Below are 14,610 nucleotides of genomic sequence, written 5' to 3'. Positions count from 1 at the left end.
TGACGTCGTTGCTGACACATAAAATATGGGACATGAAGAGAAAAGCTGAGGATATCCCAAGTCAGTATACGAATGAAATTGCCATCTACTGACATAAGGAAAACAGCCAAATAGGGCAAGGATATAAAAAAAAGACAACTCAGACCTTGAGATTTAACATGCCTATGAAACGGGCAAAGAGAAATGTCGAGTAGGTGCCTGACAATCACTGAGTTCAAGAGAAAGCTTTGACACTAAGCTGTAATTTGGGGGTCATTGGCAGAGATGAGGTCCTGGAGTGAAGTCACCAGGGAAAGCGTGATTAGAGATAAAGCAAAGCCAACAACTGAGACAAAGGTTTGAAAACTGGTTGATAAGAAGAGAGCCAGCCACAGCAATTTGCAATGTGAGACCAGAGGACCAGACAGAAACCAGAGGAAGACTGTCAGTGCTGCCAGAAGACCAGTGAAGTGAGGGCTGGAAATGCTGACCAAGGATGTTGGCTGAAGCCTGAGGGCCCTTCCTTCCCATTCTTCAGTTCTTGGGTCCTTAGTCTCCCTACAATGGCCTTCAGCATGATTTCATCCTCTTCAACTGGCACAGTTTGGCTGCCAGAGATCTAAGGACTCAGGCCTTCATGAGACCACAGAGGAAGGGGGAAGAGACACCATCAATCCAGTGCACCTCTGGCTCAGGTCAAACAAGACCCTAGCTGGATCCAAGTCCTTAATTGTGTCCCATCTATAGTCATGTTGGTTCTAGGCCTTGCCCCAGCAACTGTTCATAGATAGATCACCTTGACAAAGGATACATGAGAGATTCTCAAAAGCCATCCTAAGACCACACAGGGAAAAACATAAGAAAGGGGTGTGTGTAGCCTCCATGTGAGGCAGCTCTCTTGGTCTCCATGTTTCTCTAAGGCAACAATGAGATCTCACCATTCCAATGGCTGCTTCTAGACTTCTAGGCTTCAGTGAGCAGCCCTTTCCGAGGTCTCCATGAAAGACTAGTGCTGATGCATACAGCACATTGCTATTGGAGTGGATGCCCTGCCTTAAGGACACAGTCCATTTTCTGGGTTCAATTGAAATTTTGATAGAAGGCATTAATTAGACGGGAATGGGGTATAAAGAGACGGGGAGCCAGGAATATGGCTCAGCAGGTAAAAGTCCTTGCTGTGCGTGCCTGGCAGTCAGTGTTTCATCTCTGGAACCCACATAATGGTTTGGAAGGAGAAAGAAACTCCACAAAATTGACTCCTGACCTCCGCACACCGCTAGTGTCACATTTCCTACTAATACACACAATTTTTAAAAAGAGACCGATGAGAATATCTTCCCATTGGAACAACAGCAACATAAATACATCTGCTAGGCATCTATTCATATTAGAATTTCTCAATGATTGAGAGAACTTAAGTACAGACCCAACCCTCTGAAACTAACTGTAAGCTACATATTCATTTGGACCAGCAGACAAAAATGGACATACGGTAAAGCCCAACATGGAGCCTCCACACAGATAAGGAAGATTAAATGTTTGTACAAGTGATGGTTGATGATGTGACTCTTTAGAGTCACTTTGCAATCATCATTAGCCAACAGAACCACATGCCTGCTGGGTGCCCTGCAGGTTCCAGAATAATGCATTATTAAAGTACAAGAATTTGAGGGCCTAGGAGAGCTGCAGGTTGCCCACAAAGAGCCCCACGTGGCTTGCAAGCATAATCTGAATATCATTGGTTTACATTAGATATGTGTCAAGGGCATGTCCATAGTTATTTGATCTTAAAATAATGTAAAAATTAAAAAACCAGTATGGTCAGCATTTTTCTGGATCTAGCTTACAGCCAAGGGTAGTCCCATGTCTCCACTAGGACAGAGGTCCATGAAGCATCTGTCTCAGATCTCAGGAGACATTCCACTTCCATTGTTTTCCTCAGCGCTCTTTCCTGAGCTCTTAGAAGTGAGCATGCTCTAGAGGCCACCCTGATGTCACACTGCTCCCAGGAAACTGAGACCATTGAGCCACTCACAGATCGTCCGGCCCCAGCAATTCTAGCGAGGACCCTGAGCCCTGAAAAGTTGCCTTCAGAATTGGGTAGTGAAACGAAAAACCACTTCCTGGAGTAGAGAGAGAAGTCAGCTCTCTAACTCTGAGTCTCAAACACCCACAGTGCATGGGTGGGCTCTGGTGAGGTCATTGGGCGAGGCCGAAATTCATCCTGATACCCTACAAGGGGAAAGATATACACCAAAGCTTTAGCCTTCTACTCCACTACGAATAAACAAGAAGTTACTGCAGTTTATACTCATTCCATAGTTGTTCCTCAGACTGACAGCCACTCACATTGAAGATTACAGGACTCACCAGAGACATGTTAAATAGGTGAGAGTTTTGATGGATAGGGTGTGACTTGAAATGGTGGCTCGTTTAGTCCAGGCTGGCTTTGAACTCCCAATACTCCTGCTTCCACCTCCAGAGTACTGAGATTACAGGCACATGCCACCACTCAGAACTCAGGTAAACTTTGGTAAGGTTAATTGTCTATCATTTCCAAAAAATGTATTTTAATTCTGATAATTTTCTTTGGTTTTTGTTATTTTACACACACACACACACAGAGAGAGAGAGAGAGAGAGAGAGAGAGAGAGAGAGAGAGAGAGAGAGAGAGAGAGAATATATGAATGGTAAGACTTTTTAAAGTTTCTGGACATAGGACTTCTTGCTGGCCTTAAATCATTTGGCTAAGTCATCAAGGGCCTGGCACAGCCATTGTCATCGAGAATTCAGCAATGCATTTGTTTACACGGGGCCTGTCTCCAGCCAGTCACGGTCCAGGGCAGGGCTCTTGGGGCTATTCCTTCCCTACTGAATGATTGCCTGCTGGCGGATTCTGGGTTGTACATTATATTCAGATATGTACCCACTGCTGAGTCTACCCTGGTCCATTGGATCATTCCATACATGGTCACGCAGAGGAGTGTCCTAGTTGAACTCAGTGGGTCAATAAGCAAAACAGACATGAACACAGGAAAGAAACTGTGGATGGTGAGGGTTGACAGGATTAGAAAGGAGAAAGGAGGAGTTGGGAAGTGGGAGTATTCAGAGTGTATTGCATACAGTTGTCCAATGGCAAATTTGATTAATACTAGAAGAAAATAGTCACTGAGCCAGAGTTTGACTAATATGCCCCAGGTCTCATTCTCAGGACTTCCATGTTTAGAAGTATAGCACCTCATGTAGTAGGTTAGGAAGTTACATCCACCATCTAGGTTTGCTGCTGGCCTTTTGCTTAGGAGTGATAGAAAAGAGCTGTCTTCAATTGCTTATTCTTGAAGTAGGGAGACACATCAGCTTGTCAGGCTGGCCATAGGAAAAAAGCGTTTGTTACCCTCCTCCATGCCTGGGTACAACATCAGCAGGTCCTACTCAGCTCATAAGCAACTCATATGACTCATGTGATGTGACTGTGATATCCAGCTGTTGTGTGAACAGTCCTCTTACACACACACACACACACACACACACACACCACATACTACACACCATACCACACACCTACCCACCCCCACACACACCACACCACAACATACACCATATACTACACACCACACACACACACACCACACCACACACACACACACCATACCATACCACACACACACATACACATACACACAACACACACACACATACACACACACCATACCACACCACACCACACCACACACACACATACACATACACACAACACACACACACACACACACACACACACACACACACACACCATACCACACCACACCACACCACACCACACCATACCCAGGACAAAAAGAAATCCAAGGCCCATTTCTTATCAAGTGTTCATTAGCATCTCCCTGTATCTATTAGTGTTCACTGAGGCCAAGTGGCTCCAGGTAGAGTAGGGGTCTTCTGTGTTCAGCATAGGCAAAAGGTGGAGCGGTGCTAGGTCGGGAAAGTCAGTCAGTGGCAGAGGGTCCTTGCCACCAGGGCCCCAGTTGACTCCGCCCTTCTGCATGTAATAGGGAGTTATGGGTCAGCTGTTCTTATGAGGCACAGTGGCCATGTTTCCCCCCAGGAAGGTCTCAAACTTGACTGAGACAGCAACACCTTGTGTGGAGCCCAGAGAGGATGGACAGTCATTTTTACCTACCCATGATTTCCACGGGCCCTTCGGTTGTCCTGTGAATTCAAGTCCTCTCCCTTGACGAGGAGTTGAGAGTATAGCAGTGCAAGCATAACCCCATCCAGGGAGGTGCTCTCTAGGCCCCGCCCATCACTGAAGGACTATTGACAATTGATATTTCCATCTTCATCTTCTAACAGGATTTTTAGAGTTTGTGGACCCAACACTGTGTTGGGATAAAACTAGAGAGGCTGAGGAAAGCAGAAGCTTGTCCCCTCAGATCCTACTCAATAATTAATCTGCGACTTGCCTCTCCCATCCTCCAATAGATGTCCAGTGAGGGGAGAGATGAGTTGTTACACACAAACCCTTCTAGGTCTGGTGATCTGCTCCTGTGCTCCTAGGAGATGTATATGAGTTTTAGCCTTAGGTGTCTTGGTCAGACCTGGAGTGGTCATTCTAGTCTATCAGACCCCTAAGGCATTCAAGAAAGTCTAGAAACCTGACATCCATAGGCTTCTGGAATTTGATGGGATCTCTGCAGGACAGTTTGTAACCCCCAAAGGCACTCTCTCTTCCAAAGACCCAACACACACCCTGACTTCTCTGCATGGTAAGCCTGGTCTGACATCTCACTCTCAACGTGCCTCTCCTCTCCTGCCATCTTTTCTTAGTAGCTTTCCCTTTTCACTCTGTCTCAGGAACTCTCAGCTGTCTCAACCAGCCAGCCAGCCAAGAATAGCAGTCAGCAAACGAGTTAAAGGCTAGTGAGGACAAATGGCCTGTGGCTTCTGTGGGTCCAGAGCACTGAAGGCATTCAAGGCTAGAACGGCAGGTCTAGCGTCCTTCAGAGGGCGCTCCTCTGCACAGCGCTGTTCATTCACTGGCTTGCAGAGGAAATCACTGATGATAGATGGAGTGAGTGTGACCACCAGCCGAGCCCTAATGCGATCTCCACTGTACCTCCTGGATGTAGTGGGGAGCAACCGTCTTGGTAATAAACAGAGAACAGCATCTAATTTGTAAATTCCTCTTTTCCGTAGCTAAACTTAATCTGATCAGTGAGACTGGAGGGAATTGTTGATAACCAAAAATTATTTTCCATGTCTTAATCTGGCCAGGAAACGTCACCCCTAATGGAAATGGCATGTTGCTCTGGCAGTAGTTGGGAAGGACATTTGTCACTGCCCTAACCCAATTGTTCCATACTGAAAAATACACTTAGACTCTAATCCACTTAAAACCGAGGGGGAGCCAAAGCTGCATATTGCCCCGTGCCTGGTTCGTAGAATCTAAATCTCTTTCTAGTTAAAACACAGAGATCTGTGGAGAAGTCGTCCAAGATGTCAGCTTGACCTCACTGATTAGCTGGCAAAGCCAGATGGCCCACCATCGAGCCCAGATGGTGGTCACAATTAGCTTTTTTGACATGATAGGGATCAGGCTAAAGGAGCAGAACACCAACCCCAGCACAGCCATGGCTCAGCTTAAGGTAAGGATCAAACAAACAAACAAAGCCCACCGTAGTAGCACACATGGGAGACTGACACAGGAAGGTTGAGAGTTCGGAACCATAGACCAGAGCTTGTTTCAAAGGAAAAGAAAATTCAAGAGGCCCAATGGAGTTAAAGAAGCCCTCTTTTTCCTGTTGTGCTTAAATCTTCACGTTAGCCGAGGTCTGAGACATTTGACAATCTTAAAACGCCATAAGCATCCCCAGGACGAGACCTTGCCGTGGGTATGTTTGTGTAAGCACACAACAGGAACTTCCGGAATATTTCCTGCTAAGAAGACAACAGGGATGGATACATTTGAGAAACCCCCAAAGGACCAGGCAGCTGCTGTGATTCTTAGGGACTGCGCTGACACATCTGACATCACCACTAAATGTTTCGATTCCTGCCGCCTTGGGAGACTCAAGCTATGTGAGCCCGGGGTTCTTTACATCATCCTCTACCTTGCTTTTGCTTTGCCCAGTAGACAGTGTCCAGTGTCCACTGTCGTTTTTTAGTATTATGACTGGCAGCCACGGTTAATTAAACTCCTTGTCTCAATGGTCCTATCTTTAATCCCCATCAAACCTTCCCAGAATGGCGGGATTACGTCACCATTTTCAGAAGAAAAACTCGGGTTCCGGTCATTTGCTTAAGAAGGGATGACATCTTAACAGGAGGCACATGCCATACACATCCCAAGGTGTACGTCCCTGAACCCTAACATCCATTCTTCCTACAGATGAGTCAGAGCAAGAGGCCTATGAGAAGTTGTAGAGAACAAGTCAGGAGCCCTGGTTTCTGGTCTTGATTTCAACATAAATTAGCTCAGTGTCCTCAGACGACTGCCCTCTCCCCTCTCTTGAGCCTCAGTTTCCTGCTCTGTAAAGGAATACACAGATAAGCCCAAGTCTTCTGTACATATTTGGGCTCTTTAACCCTCTTAATGACCACCTAGTGCTCTCCGTCCCTTCAAAGCCCCATCCCAGAATGGATGTATGGCCGGCCTAGGGAGGAGACAGTGCTAATTTTGTAGGGGATCGTTGTCCCCCTCCTGTCTAGGTGACAGGGGGCTGCAGAGAGGAAAGTGGCTACTGAAGAACCTAGGGAGCTTCTTCTCATCCTCAGCTGAGGTCTGTAGTTCTGTGAGTTCCCTATGCTGGTCTGAGGTACTGTGGGCGCAACACCGTTGATAGCCCTGGTAATTGTCTTTGCACGGTTAACTAGTCACTCTAACTGCTTTGCTCTCTCTCTCTGCCCTCCTGTCTGTCTCATGCTTCTGTAATGGTTATGCTTTTGGAAGTCTCTCCTGCCTTTCCCCCCATTGGTCAGTTCCCCCAGTGGCTCTCTGGAGCACAAGACTGTTACAGTCCCATTCTGCAGTGGGTGCTGCTGCAGCTTCCTGTTTCTACTGAGGTTACAGAGAGGTAGGCCGGCCCCTCCTCCTCCCCTTCCCACCTCTGTCCAGTCTGTCTCTCTGTGCCTGACCATTCCCATCCACCCTGGCTTTCAGCTGCTTGTCCTCACAGTGATTACTCCCACAGTGCAAAAGGCAGCAGCAACAGAGCTGACTGAAATTGCCCAAGGGGCCCCTGGTGCTGTTACACAGTTCACTAACATCTGCATGCCCACAGTCCAAAGGACTCCCTTCCCTAAGGCTCCTCTTTAAGTCTCACCCACCATGACCAGGACTCTGTCTTATGGGGGCTTTGCCCAAAGAATTCTGGTCTCAGATACAGACCCTTGGTTCCCAAGTTCATGGTGCTCTGCTTCCTGACTTCCCTCTTGGCTCCAAGCTGCCAGCATGGAGGCTGTGACAAAGTCATCAAGTAAGGGACTTCTTCATTGACCTGGGCACCTGCAGGACTCTTACCCTTTTCCTGATTTTAAGACACAGTTCATCAAGTGTACACAGTAGCTAGGAGGAGACTAGGCACAAGATCTACCTGGCTTCAAAGTCCTCAGTCCCAATTAGCTGCTTACTTTGAACAAGCGATTGAATTCCAAGCCTCAGTTTCCTCATCTATAAAATGGGCTGCTGTGATACCTCCCTCTTTCATGGTGTTCTCAGTTTATACATGTGAAACATGAAGGAAAGGCTAGCACCTAGCAAATACTCAAAAACTGAACTGTTAGGATTAAGACAGAAGCCACCACCTTGTACACTGATGGGACAAAGCCTTAAACAGACATGTGCCACACCATGAGGTACCCCCGGGGCCAAGCTGGATAGAGACCGGGACATCCGTCTTTTTTCTTTTCTTTCATATATGCCAGACATGTGACACACGTTCTGCTAAGCCAGGGTAAGTAGAAAACTAACCCCTCTGACCGAAGAAGAACTTTATGCTTAAAATAACTGGCTTCGGGGTTGGGGATTTAGCTCAGTGGTAGAGCGCTTGCCTAGGAAGCGCAAGGCCCTGGGTTCGGTCCCCAGCTCCGAAAAAAAGAACCAAAAAAATAAAATAAAATAAAATAAAATAACTGGCTTCACAGAGGAGGCCACAAAGGGGCCATTCTCCCTGTGTACAGAAGGTCCGTGCCACATCCCTTTGGGCTGCAGATGAAGTGGACCTGGATCTGTCCCTCCTAGTGAAGCACTGTGGGAAGGGAAAGGGGAGATGGATGTGCACTGGCTTCCGCAGCATCTCTGGTGCAGCTGAACTCTCTCCCCGCCTCCTCCTGTTCTACTCTTCTTCCCGCAGCCCCAATGCCATTGCGGTGGAAAAGAATTTTCTGCTTGGAGTGCTGGATGCTTAGAACCTGCTGGGATCACAGCAATCTTGGCTTTCTTAGGGTTATGACTCTATAGATCCAGGGCAACCATTCATACCCCCACCCAGTGAGCAGCAGCAGTAATAATTATGATGATGGAGCCCCACACCTGTGCTGTACTTTTTTAATAAGTAAGGCCTCTTTGTTTGGATCCTTAATATTTAATCTCGTTTTATATTTACCTTGTTGGCTTAAGATCAGCCTGGTATTAGTTGCTTATGTGGCAGAAGCTAAGCCTGGCTGGGCTGACAGGAAGTGATTGAGAAGGTTCTGGAAGGGATGGTATCTTTCCCTGTGACCTTCCTACCCAGGCAGGCTGCTGTCACCTGGTACCCCTTTTGCTTCTCTGCTTATCACCGCCTCCAGTCTCTTTCTCTGTAACCTTGGGCTCTTCCTATCCACACTTTCCTTAGAAAGCCTTTCATTAATTGTCTAGATGAATCCACCCCCGTAAGAGATGAAGTGCATGGGATGTTAACTTGTCATAAAATACATGAGCATTCTGAAGTTGCCTATGTCCAAGGCCAGGAGTACCTTGATGTGTCCCAGACTCATGGCTCTGGGGCTGGCAGATCCTGGGTTTCCAGTTGAGCCTAAGCCTTCACAGCAAGAACTATGTGTTGGATTTGTCAGTCATCAAAAAGTGATGAACACGAGGAGTATCTATTCTTCTGCAAAAGAAGAGACACGGGATACACCCCAACTCCTCCCAAGAATCAGTGGAGGAGCATCCACAGCCAGGACATCCACTTCCTTCCTGGCTGGGCTGTACAGTGCTACACCCTAGGGAGCCCCCAGTGGCCGTTCACCCTTCACAGTCTGGGCCTTGTCTAATGTGTCTGTAAGCTCTTACTCATGGCCATCTATTCTCTCCCAGGTACCAGCTTCTCATCAGACACATATCTTCCACTGGATTGTCATTGGGGAGCAGTGTCCTTCCATGGTGCCACAGGAGCACATCTGTCAGGTCCTCCCAGAGAGTGCTTTTAGACAGGTGGTTTAAGGGAATTTTGATAAAGATGGAGACAGTGTAGAAGAAAGTTGGGCAGGGGATTCCGGACATCAGAGCAGCACCTAAAGTATCAATAGGGAAGCTGTTTTTATAGGCCTGCAGGTACAAAGGAGGGAGCAGCTGTGTAGAGAGGGGTATGTGGCCAGAATCATGGCCTTTGGGATCAAGGTGCAACCAATGTGCCTAATATGTCCGGAAGTAGCAGATGAGACCTAAGCCCCATGTCCTCTGACCTACCCATGGGTTCTTCCCACTGGGCAGCCTCAGAAGAAGAACCTTTGATGTGGTTTGCAAAGGTCAGTCTCCTGGAGTCCACATTCTGAGGGACATACAGGCAGCATATAGGAGTAACCTGGAACGTTGGCAGTCCAAAATATTGCTGCTATGGATCCATAGAATCAGACTGAATTCCAAGAATCCCTAGATTCTTCCTCAAGAAGACAAATCTAATACTTAGGAAATAGCAAACTTTAAGAGAAACAGTTTAGAATTAGTTGATAATACCAGGGAGTGTTTATGTCATTTTACAAGGTTATTTTTACAAATATTATTTTAGTTAACCCATACCAAAAGAGCTTTGAGTAAATACTAGCACAGTCTTTCAGAGGAGGAGGGAGTATGAGTTCAGAAAAGTCGGATATCTTACCTGAAGCCCTGTGACTGCTAGAGAGTGGGACAAAACCTGGCATCTGGATTTTTATGTTGTATTAGAAGCAACACAAGGGCTCTAGGAGATGAAAAGGAAAGATTCTGAGCAGTAGATGGTTCTGGAAGCCATCAGAGGCTAGACCTGGGCTTCCAAGACAGAATGAGTGGACAGGACACTGGCATTGCTGGTGACAGTCCAACCAGATAGTGTCCCTGGCTTCACAGGCCATGCAGTGTCCGTTACAGGTCTTCAGTTCTGCTCTCTAAGGTGAAGTGACCAATAAACACCATCAGGAGGTGGCCAGTGCTGGGACCCAGTCAAACTTTACACACAGAAATAAGTGGTATGCTGAACTTGCCTGTAAAGCAGCAGTTCACAGACCTGCAGGATATGTGGTAAAGGGACCAGACTCACCCAGGACAAGGGATGGATGCTATATGGTGGACAGAAGGCCAGTGCAGCTGAGAGACAGTGCAGCAAGGGACAGTGGTGAGACAGCTCAGCTTGCCTGAGAATTCTTTGGGAGGGATGGAAATGGATGGCGCCATAGCCTAGGCTGCCCGATAAAGTTCTGCTGGCTTAAATGAAAGAAATGAATTGCTTTCCTGATTGCTGGAGGCTGGAGTCTCAGACGAAGGTGTAGGACTGGCTGCTCCTCAGAGACTGTGAGGGAGAATGTCCATCGTAGGCCTCTCTCGTTGGCTTATTGGTCTTCACCTTGTATCTCCCCCATGATCTCCCTTCTGTCCGTGTCCAAGTGCCTTCATTTTATTAGAATGCAAGTCTATTAGATTAGGAGCTGGCCCTTGTGGCCTCATTTTAATTAAATTACGTGTTTAAAGACCCTGTCTCCTAAAACAGTCCAGTCTAGTTAAGAGGGTTTTAAACACCGGCATGTGGGATTCTAGGGGACATTACTCAGCCCATAACAGATGAGATGGCCAAATCAAAGGGAGTATAGTCTGTAAGGCAGGGCACCAGGAATTCCTTTGTTCGCTAGCCATACTGCCATCAGTACTTTGAGGAAATAAATGCTATCTATACAATTTTTAATATAAAAATACAATAAAATGGGCATCTGGCCAAGTAAATGGCAAAGTTCCATAAAGGAGGAGATGGACCTGAGCCATTGCAGCCCAGCAGGCTGGATGCCAAGAGTCACCTCAGGACTCCTGCCAGCATTCTGCCTCAAGGGAAATTTCAGGGTGATGTCCAAACACCTCAGCCACTGCTCGTAATGCCTACATTGGTGAGGTAACCCTTTCCCAACGGGGAAGGTAAAGGGTTGCAGGCAGCAGCTACAATTGCTACACTGCAAAATGAAGACATTATTTTTCTTTTCAAGCCTCATGAGAATCTGGCCACCTCTGATGATGTCATATGAAGGCCTTAGAGAGTCCCCACACCTGGGAAAAAGTCAGAGCTGTGTGAGGCCCCAAAGGTTTCAGAACCCAGCACAGTTCATCTTCCTCCCCAGATTCAGGTCACATCCTCTGGTGCTCCTTGGGTGGTGAAGATATCCTGGAGACAGGGCTAGCCTAGGTATCTTACATGGACTTCTTTTCCCTGTATCCCTCCCAAGGGAAAGAAGAAAAGGAACTCCCCAAAAGGCCTCCACTTCCTTTGTTGAGGAACCATATCCACATTTTTCTTTACCAAAACACAAGCTGTTTTTGACTCTCGAACCTTTGTCAAAGTCCTTCTGAGTAATTTTGCTTTTACTCCTGGGGATTCATTTCTCCATCTTTTGACGCACATATTATGTTGATGTTGTGATAGCTGAGCAAGATCTAATTTCCTTTTAAGGGAAACATGAGTTTCGATTCACTGGCCCCGTCTGGTTCAGCTCTGCCACTTGGGGATTTGTTTCATGAGGATCTGGCCAGAGGCAGTTTTATGAGGAGTTGGCTTCCAATAGGGAAGGCCATGAGCTGTAAGCCTCCCTGCTGACCAGAGCTGCAGAAAGGCAGCCCAATGAGTGGGCTGTGCCATCATACATCCAAGACAGCACACGGTGTCTCGGGGTGGAGTCCCAGAGTTCAGTGGCTAAGATTTCCGAGGGTTTGCGAACCCAAACATGCCAGGATCACCAGTCTGAGCAGTGACTTGGATCTAATATACCTTCCATGAAGCATATTGTTGGGTGTCTCCACATTATCCCGTGGAGACATTGCATGTGGAGGTTATTATAATTTATTACGGTTTCCACAGCATCTACCCAGTTGTTCTCCAAGCAAGCTGAGGAGAGACAATAACTGTACACCTCACCAGAGACACAGAAGCAGACCACCAAGTGCCATTCAAGCAAGAGTGGCTACTCAGAGTAGATGCTTAGAGGAACGGAGGGTTAGGAGATACTCACTCAAGGACAAAATGAGCTGTTGACAAGATATTGCCTAAGTGGGCGTGGTGGCTCCTAGCTAGCTGCAAGGCTGAAGAAGGATTCTTTAAGTTCTGAAGTGCAGGCGTCCTGGCAGCCGCGTAGAGTCTCATATGTCAAACAAAAGGGAAAGAGTAGAGTCTACAGAACTCGTTTTTTAGCCATTGCTGCTATAACTAAAGAAAGAAAGAGAGAGAGAGAAGAGCCATGCCACCCATTGCTTACAATGACAACTGCCCGTTGTTTTCTGAAGAAATCCTTAATCTTTGTGTTGTTTTAGAATCTACCTCCCAAAACTCACATTTTGTGAAAGTTGCTGCTAGCGATAAAGTCAGAAAACGAGCTTCATCTCTAGGCTGTTTCTTCAGCATCTTCCTTCAAAACTGCATCATGTTGGGCTTGGAAGATGGCTCAGCCAGTGTTTGCCATACAAGCATGAATGCCTGAGCTTGATCCCCAGGACCTGTACCAACATCTGGGTATGGCGATGGGCACTTGTAGTCCCAGTGCTGAGGAGACAAGTAGACAAGTGGGGCTTGCTCACCATGCCGCCTAACCAGATTGGCAAGTCCAGGACACAAGAGATTGACCTCTGACTTCCATCCACACACAGGCTGTAACAGCCCATGCATACACACACACACACACACACACACACACACACACACACACACACACACACTGTTTACAAGGGTCTGTGCTCACCTTTCACATTGGAGCCGGGTGTGTCCTCTGACCCCTGAGTTCTTAGCAAAGTAACCATAGCTGGTCAAGCTTTCCAGATCACCTGTGTGGTAAGCGTCACACATCTGCGATTCTAGACCTGAGCAATTTGAGCACCGAGCTCCTCAGAAGTCTCCTTCCTTACGACAGACAGCAGCTGAAGCACTCCTTGTGATCCTTTACTGCCAGATGCATAGGCTTCGTTTTCAGGTGCTTTATTCTCCCAAATGCTGTGGAATAAACTATCATAAATGTCCCTCTCTGGAGAGAGATGGTCACTCCAGCGAGGAACCTTTAGAAATGTGCCTTGCCCAGGGAGCAGACTGAATGGAGATCATACAGACCACACAGGGAACTGAGTGAGATCCACCGTGAGATCCAGCCCTGGTCACATTTGGTTGCCTCTGGACACCCATCTATTTCTTGATTTCTTCTTATGGCTTTTAAAGTTATCATGCAGCTGTTTCCAAAATCAAACAAGATGTGGCAGTCTTGTGGCAAGCCAAATGCTGAGTAATACTGCTGTTTAGCGGGTCTTTGAGCTTTGAGCTATAGAACAGACTCGGCGTATGCTCATACCAACTGCGGGAGTGCATGGAGGCCTGACAATAGGCAACCTTCTGTTTCCCTTTCACACCTCCACAGAAAGCACAGTCCTCATGGGGCCCTTGTTCTCCTGTTAGCTCTTGCTCTTGCTCTAATGTGTACCTCTCTAGAAGGGAAACAGGAGCCAACTCGCTTCTAGTGCTTGATTCAAGTAGGATTTTTTTTAGAAGAAAAAGAAGCTCCTACACTGAAGAGAGCTGCTGTTTTGACAATGAGCACACTAGAGACATGGAACTTCCCATGGGTTGGCCACAAGTTCAGCCCCTTTCTAAGAGGAGCCCGACTTCTGAATCCCCACTAACAACGAGAATATGATGTGAGTTGACTGAGACTGGGAGGAAGGACACCCCCTTCACAGCCTTCCCCAGAGCACACAGGGCCACTTCTTGTTTCTCATCAGAGCATATACTTTCTTGTAGGACTGTCTGCCATCTTCCCCTTCCCTGTCCACTGCTGCTCTTCCCTAGTAAGCTGTCACCAGTACTTGTCCTTACTTCCAACAGCTGTCCCTGTGGCGTCACAGAGGCACTCACTCACGTGTGAGTGTTATCAAGAGAAACACCCTTTCTGGGGAATTAGCTAAAGCATTGGCCCTGGTGTAGAGCAGACTGCCCTGCACCCATGCAATAGGAGATGCTTCACTCCTTTCCCTAGCCTCTTCCTCTTCAGCTAAACTCAGACTTGAGAGGAGCCCCAAGGCTTTCTCCACACGAGAAACTTAGCTCTGATGATAAGGAGATTCCAAAGACAGCTTAGTTATTCTAGACCTGAATCAAGTTATTCCCCCTGGAAAGAAAACAGGGTGAAGGAATTGCATACCTATGTGCGTCCAAAAGAAAA

At 47.1% G+C, this 14,610-nt stretch overlaps 1 protein-coding gene across 30 annotated transcripts in view; it reads left to right on the top strand.

Annotated features, from left to right (window-relative positions):
• The window catches only part of Cacna1c (calcium voltage-gated channel subunit alpha1 C), a 620,764-nt gene that overhangs the window by 480,606 nt on the left and 125,548 nt on the right, over positions 1–14,610 (top strand). The window lies entirely within an intron of this gene.

The sequence above is a fragment of the Rattus norvegicus genome, chromosome 4 (assembly GCF_036323735.1).
Source record: "Rattus norvegicus strain BN/NHsdMcwi chromosome 4, GRCr8, whole genome shotgun sequence".
NCBI classification, from domain to species: Eukaryota; Metazoa; Chordata; class Mammalia; order Rodentia; family Muridae; genus Rattus; species Rattus norvegicus.
The sequence above is the reverse complement of the archived record's forward strand: the minus strand, read 5'-3'. Positions and strand labels throughout refer to the sequence as shown.